Genomic DNA, 8198 nt, shown 5'->3' on the forward strand with positions numbered 1-8198 from the left:
GGTAAGTGGTTGCAAATCATTTATGTGGCCTAAATTTAAACCAACAAATTAAACATAGTAATGCTCAGCTTAATCTGTTTGTTTAAATTCAGCACATGTAAATTGTTTGCAGCCACTTACCTTAAATAAATAGCAAATCCAATTAATATATTTTTTAGAGTATCATAAATGGGCTGGCGGTGATGTTGTGGAAGTGTATGACACTGCTCTTGCATTAACGTGTCTGTATTTGCACATCAGTCGACTCTAAAAAGCTCCCCAGTTCCTGCTATAACACTTTACAGTGTGCAGAAGGCTCTATGCCACCCACCCAGCTGGAATGTCATGCATGCAATTAGGGGAGATTGTAGCAGGAGCTTGGGGGCTGGGACTGCGACGGGACGGGATGGACGGGACGGGGGCTGGGAGAAAAGAGGGGGGGGGTGGAAATAAAGGAAGAGGTGGAGGGGGCTTCCGAAAAAAAGAAACACACACACACACACACGAGAGGTGAAGAGAAGAACACATCGGATTCTCACAACAGTTTCTTCCCTTCAGAGTCATCAATACACATCAATAGGAACTGGCCTCTAGTCAATATAGCAGAGAGATGGAGAAAGAGGGGGCGTGTGCTACAATAACAAACTGAAGGAAATGTACATGGATCATATAGAGGAAACAAAAATCTTTAAAGCTTACTATAGCAGTAGGTAACCAAATTATATGGTGGAATTCTCTTGGAAATAATATAATTTTAGTGACATCAGGGGTTGCGTTAGAACCTTTTTTTTCATTTTGGGAGTGCAGAACATAACATATGACAAGCACAGAAGGGAAAAACATGGTAAAAACAATATGGTAAACACTACAATAACCAAACAGAAGGAAATGGATCATAGGAAAATCTTTAAAGCTATATAACCAAATTAAACAAGGGAACTCTTTTGGAAATAATTCGAATTTTAGTGACATCAGTGGTTCCGTTAGAACGTTTTTTTTCCATTTAGAAGTGCAAAACATAACATATGATAAACACAGAAGAGTGAACACAATATGGTAAACAATAGAATAATGAAACTGAAGGAAATGTACATGGATCATATAGAGGAAAAAGAAAACCTTAAAAGCTCACTATTGTAATAGGTAAGAAAATTAAATGGTGGAATTCTATTGGAAAAAATATAATTTTAGTGACATCAGGGGTTCCGGTAGAACCTTTTTTTCTATTTAGAAATGCGGATCTTAACATCTGATAAACACAGAAGGGAAAATACAGTATGATAAACAATACAATAAAATTTCTAGAATAACAAACTGAAGGAAATGTACATGGATCATAGAGGAAAAATAAAATCTTTAAAGCTGACTATATATCCAAATTAAATGGTGGAATTATTTTGGAAATTTTAGAATATTAGTGACATCAGTGGTTCCGTTAGAACCTTTTTTTAATTTAGGAGTGCAGAACATAATGTTTGATAAACTTAGAAGTGAAAAACATGGAAATACAATATGGTAAACGCTACAGTAACGAAACAGATGGAAATGTACATGGATCATAGAGGGAAAAGAAATTCTTTAATAGTAGATAAGCAAACTAAATGGTGGAATTCTTTTGGGAAAAAATTGAATTTTAGTGACATCAGTGGTTCCGGTAGAACATTATTGTCTATTTGGGAGTGCAAAACATAACGTATGATAAACACAGAAGAAAAAATACAGTATGGTAAACACTACAATAAAATGTGCTACAAAAACGTACTTGGATCATAGAGGAAACAGAAAATCTTTAAAGCATATAACCAAAATAAATGGTGGAATTTTGGGGGAAAAATAGAATTTTAGTGACATCAGTGGCTCCGTTAAAACCTTTTTTCCCATTTAGGAGTGCAGACCATAACATATAATAAACATAGAAGAGAAACACATCGTAAATACAATATGAAAAACACTACAATAACTTGTGCTACAATAACAAACTGAAGGAAATGTACATGGATCATAGAGGAAAACAAAAAGTCTCAAAAGCTGACTAACCTAATTAAATGGTGGAATTATTTTGAAAATCATAGAATTTTAGTGACATCAGTGGTTCTGTTAGAACCTTTTTTCCTATCTAGAAGTGCAAAACACAACGTGATAAACAGAAGGGGAAAACATGGTAAATATAATATGGTTAAAACTACAATAATGCGACTGAAAGAAATGTACATGCATGGGTAAAGAAAATCTTTAAAGCTGACTATAACCAAATTCAATGGTGGAATTCTTTCAAAACGAATAGCATTTTAGTGACATCAGTGGTTCCTTTAGAACCTTTTTTTTCCACTGAGTTCAAAACATAACATGATAAACACAGAACACATAAACAGCAAGAGAGTAGAAATGTAAATACCTGGAATGTTTATAAACAGCAGCAATAATCAGAATAATAAAAACAGTATTTAAATATAGTAGTCATAATAAAGCTAACAAAAATAATATCAATAATAATACTAAAGTAGGTGATGATTAAAGTAATATCTGTGATGTCATCAAAAGTGGTATCAATATAAATGAAGTTATTAACAATAATATTGTAATAATAATGATATAGTAATTATGGGAAAAAGATGCACACCCAACACATATTATTCTGTTTCAGTGATCATGTTTTTTAACATCAGTGGAATCTTAACATTCCACAAGGTTCTTTGTAGTCAAAACTTTTATAAATTCTTCACACTATAAAAAAACAAATATTAATTTATCAACTATTTGTATAGCACTTTTTACAATGATTACAGTTTTAAAGCAGCTTTACAAAAGGTGCACATTATTACATTACAATCGAATTAAGTTATAATATACAGACATATTTAATTTCATAGCATATAAGTGATGTCTAAAGTGCAGAAGGGCAAACATTTGGTAAAAAAAAAAAAAATGAAGGGCTTTGTGACATCTGTGAAGTTTTTTGGTTCAATCTTGTCAAAATTGCCATCACTACAAAAACTAAGCTCCTGTAGAATTTTAAAAGCACTTTGTACAATTTCAGTGTTTACATAGATGCTGCCCTTTGCCTGTGTAGAGCACAACTGTTCTTTGAAACATGCTTTTTGGGGACCAAAATGAGTTTATTACAAAAATAGTTTTTAGGAACATTTATTTTCAAGGGTGTACTTTTCAATTAAACCAAATAATTGTTACATTAGAAAGAAAATAAAACATTGTAAATATTGGACATAAAAAGTCCAGCTTAAATATGTAGACATTGGTTTATAGATCAAAATCAAAATATTAATCAATATGTATTTTTGATATTAGCTGTTTTTACTAAACACTATTTATTTCGCGAACTAAAGCAATAAATTGTGCTTCACAAGAAAAGTGTATAAACTTAAACATAATAAGATTATTATTGAAACAAAACCATCAGTAATCTGACTGACATTCATACAGAAAATCTGAAAACTGTACATGCATTAGGAGCCTGACTGAAGTGTTTTGTTCTTACCAGTGTTTTTTACTTCTTGATTTATCTATTTTAATGGTGAAATTTATTTTTCAATTCGGACTATAATTAATGCTTAAAAACTGTGCAGTTAAAACTGTTTTTGTAATATCAGCTAAACTGTTTTGTCACAAAACACGAACAGACAAGGACACATAAAGAATCAAATTTATTTTATTATAAACACTTTATTTATTGTCAGATAATTAGTTTTAACCATACTGCCTAAACATGGTTTATTTTAACAAACAAATGTGTGGAAGAACACACAGCCTACACCTGCTTTTATGAGTAAAAACACAAGTGTATTGTGAGATTTCGGTGAGATTTTCGTGGAAAACTTTCACAAATGTTTCAGATAAATTTTTCTAAAAGCACTTAGTTTTGAACTAGTGAAGTAAGGGCTGTAATTTTGTTAATGTTTAAAAAAAAGTACCGAAATATGTCGGTAAACATATCTTAAAACAATGTAATTATAGAGACATTTCGATAATAAAGCAATAACGGAGCTGTGAGAATGAACAGAAAAGTATGCGCAAATGAGCCTTTATCAAACACGCATGAGCGTTCACTCATTTTGGTCGGACGTGGGCGTGGCCAACAGAGTTTGGGAAGCGTCACATGGTCACCGGATAGGAGGGGATTTTCTATATATTCTCTCTTCCACTATAACTGTGTGACACTGGATGGATGAGAAATGTTTTATTCATGGATAGAATAGACAACACGAGTTAAAATAAAGCTTAATTTCTCTTCTTTCACGGGGTTATGAAACACTCCAGCATCTCATAATCATGGAGGAGCTGATACTTTAGTTTATTTTAAATACTACCCAGCTTCAGGCTACATGTTTGCTGATGCATGGAAAGAATTCAAACACGAACTATACTATAGAAAGAAATGTTAATCATGTACACTGTAAAAATCTTGGTTGCCTTAAAGTTAAGCTAAATCAAATAAATCTTATGAGTTTATTGAACCTAATTTTTGTTAAACTGACTTAAAACGGCTTGCATAACTTATAAAATTATGTTAGAACATGATTAACTTAGTTTAATAATGACATAAAACACATGCTGTCAGGACTAATTGATTAAATAATTTTTTACAGTGTAAAAATAATCAGGGTAAACTCCTGCTTGTGCGCATGCGTGCGTGTTTTGAAAGTTTGAGCGCGTGCCGTTCTGTAGATCACATGGACACAAAGGGCAGCACGTGCACCCCGAACAAAACAAGAACACGAGCTATATATTAACCTTTGTTTACGGACATGTAGAAGGTGGTTAATGGTTCATTGACTGTTGAGAAGTGGATGCAAATTTGCACATAATATTTTGCTAAAAGGTAGGCTACGGGCAATACGTTAATTATAATTAGGCTATTATTATTATTATTATCATCTTTATTATACCTGCAAAAGCACACAAATATAAAAAAAATCTCTACAAGAGCGTCCTGGCCAAGATTATGAAAAAAATCATGAAAAATTATGAAAAATTATTCAAAGATGATTCCTTGGATTTACTCTTTTTTTTTAAATAGAATTGGTTATAAACAATTTATTTGGGCTAAATTTAAACTAACAAATTAAGTTGAACATTACTATATATCATTTGTTTGATTAAATTCAACATATAAATCGTTTGTGACAATTTTGCTGACGTTTTTTTCAGTGTAGGCAGAATACAGTTCACATGGATTTAACAAAAAAACAAACAAACAAATAACATGTAGCATCATTCATCCATCAAAACACATACAGTTAAAATCTATTCAGAACATCTACAGGTCAATGATTCAAACTAAATCATTTAAAGTCTTTTTAAAAGCATGTAGAAACCAACTCTTTAAACTGCAATTTTGTTTGGAGGATATTAAAGGTGCTGCATATTTAAAAGTCTTTTCCCCATTTCAGTTTGCACCACTGATACAGACAATAAATAAACTTCCTGAGACCGAAAGCTTTTTTACAAATGTAAGTTTGGAGATATGAGGGGAATAAACCCACAATAGATTTCTAAACAATGATATGCCAATGCTTGAGCCTACGAGTGGACAAAGCAGACCATCCTACCCAAGTATACAACACACAATGATGAGTGAGGGATTTAAGGGGTTTTCATTTGCCCAGCAAACAACATCCACTCTATATACAGTACTTAACATAATTGAGTACACCCCATTTTAAAAATTAAAATTTTAATCCATTTCTCAGTGAATATAGGCAGTGTATTTTGGCATTTAAAAATTTATTTATTAAACCAATATATTTATTTGAATTATATTTTAGCCACCAAACCTGTTTATAGATTGAAAGATAATACAATTAAATCCAATCAAAATATCGCAAAATAAATTACAACCAACAAAATTTTAACAATTTTTTTTATTTTGTTTTGCTTCTCTTGATTTTTCCTCTTTTTTTATTTGTGTTTAATATTTTTCCATAATATATAAATTTGGGTGTACTTGTTTTTGGAGCATTATCATAATTTATTTTGTTAGATTAGCTCCAGATTTGGCTTCAGTACTGATTAATCTAATGTATATGCACAAATATAATATTATAGCTTCCTATTAAAAATATGAACATAAAAGATAGATTTGTGAGGGGTGTACTTATATATGCTGAGCACTGTAGTTAAATTCTTAATTTAAAGCTTCCGAAATGTAAATGCAGATGAACAATTTCTGATATCTTAAACAACATTCTAGTTAGAATTATTTTTATTAGTAAGTAGAGAATTTTAACACACAAAATATATTTTATTAAATGAAAAGCATTTATTTATTTAAATTTTATGAACGTTAAATGATTCATTCAACTATCATTTCCAAAAAAAAAAAAAAAAAGAATGTTTATTTTCAAAAGTCAGTTCAAGTTATTTTTAGAACTAGTTCCTAACATTCCAGGAATGTTCTATTTAGAATTTATTTTTTAAACCGATCCACAGAACATTAATCTGTTACATGTTTATGATTTGCACAATATTAAACCTTAAATACCTCTTTTGCACACCCTTATCCTGCACAAATACAGAAATATCCAGCACAACATTATTCAATCTCATGTAAAGTACTTGTATAGCCTGTCTTATGTGTATAGTTACGTATCTTACAGTATATGTAATGCAAAGGATTTTTAATAGCTCTTAAGTCCAGTGTTGTGTTTGTATTTATGATTAAATTATATAGCACCGTCGTCCTGCAAGAAAACATGTCCACACATAGCGGAATGGCAATAAAGCTCGACCTGACTTGATTGTTCCAAATGTAAAGTTCACAGTGAAAACCAAATTTCAGAGGTCAGATTTTTCAGAGAATAAAAAGAAAACAAATCTTTCCACTTTTAAATAAACCTACAATGGAAAAATTCCATGGGTGTTAAAGGTTCTTCCTGGACCCATCAATGCCAAGAAAGAGCCTTCATTTCCAAGAGTGTTCCCTAAACAAACACACACACTGCATTTCGAAGGTAGCTATGATATAGGCCTTTTGTGTGAGCGTGTTTTTTATAGAAGGGGAGAGGGAGAGGAGGGTGTCCCTCTTGATACGTCCACTGCATACTGGATTCACGCTCTGCTTTGGATCAAACGCTCTCTGCCGATTAGCTACACAATCAGGTCCCCGCAGTAAACGGGGGAGAGTAAGACAGAGAGAGGCGGTTCTTTTCCACCGGACAATGCCATTATTTAAGCTCCATTGGTCAGGAATGCCGGATTTTACAGACCGCTGCCCTCCTCTAGGCGTCAACCAAAGGCCCTCCGCACTGAGGGCCCCCCTCCTCTCTCTTCTCGGGTCACCATATCTGTCCCAGAGACCTATAGCTTTCTCAGTGCATTCCACAGTTGCTTCTCTAAGCTGTCGTCTCTGAGACTCTACAAAAATCAGCAGGCCCGTCAAACCCTTACAAAGCAGGAGGCTCAGCAAAGACAACTAGAATCTGTGTTTTCTTTCCACACTTATTTCTACTGTCTAGTTTATGTTTAATGTAACAAAGTAGGTTAGGTTCATAACTAAACCAATAATTAAATCAAATGTACTGAAAGTTTTTAAAATGTGAGTTTATGCTGTAGTGCAAATTCCCTAATTTAAGATGAAAAGCTTGTGAGGGTATTAAGAAACAAACAAACTTTAATTTAAATCCATAATAGATTATGAGAGTATGATAAAAAATGAAATTAAAAAGCAAAAATCCTCTATGAGCGAGTCTTTCTGGTTGTTGTAGGCTACTAATTTTGCTTCTTTTTTTGCTTCAGTTGTCTCATTTTAAGCTTAATTGTATGATAATAATTGAATTTAGGTTCCAAATGCTAATTAAACTGCATTTAAATTCCTTCAGGAATTCAGATTAATTATTTTTATAAAGTTCTGTGCGTAATAGGCGTTCGCCATTAAATAGTTTGTCCATGCTGCTTGGGGTTTGATAAGCGCGTTCATGTAACCTGCTAGCCTACTTTATAACTGCACTTCATGTAGTCTTTCAATCTAGCATAAGAAGAAATTTGTGAATGGAGAGCAGAATTTGACTGTTCATTGTTAAACTAAAACTATACCATGACGTTTCACTCGGAGGAGCCTATCGCGGGTTTCGCAAGACAGTTAAATGCCTTTGACTTCAACCAATGGTCCTTCAAGCGGCAAAGACTAGCGCAGAAACGCGCCAATGGCAAAGGCGCATGCAAATGAGGAATTTGCTTCAGCAAGAGCTGAATGTCAACTAGTC

The 8198-nt window shown here is 32.8% G+C and overlaps 1 long non-coding RNA gene across 1 annotated transcript; it reads left to right on the forward strand.

Annotated features, from left to right (window-relative positions):
* The first annotated feature begins 466 nt into the window (after positions 1 to 466).
* LOC147843886 (uncharacterized) lies at positions 467 to 5543 on the forward strand. The gene is made up of 3 exons (XR_015491019.1): positions 467 to 1067; positions 1300 to 1615; positions 2052 to 5543. It is a non-coding gene; the product is annotated as an uncharacterized LOC147843886 (long non-coding RNA).
* Positions 5544 to 8198: the final 2655 nt, after the last annotated feature.

This window comes from Danio rerio, chromosome 5 (genome assembly GCF_052040795.2).
Source record: "Danio rerio strain M-AB ecotype USA chromosome 5, GRCz13ab, whole genome shotgun sequence".
Taxonomy (NCBI): Eukaryota; Metazoa; Chordata; class Actinopteri; order Cypriniformes; family Danionidae; genus Danio; species Danio rerio.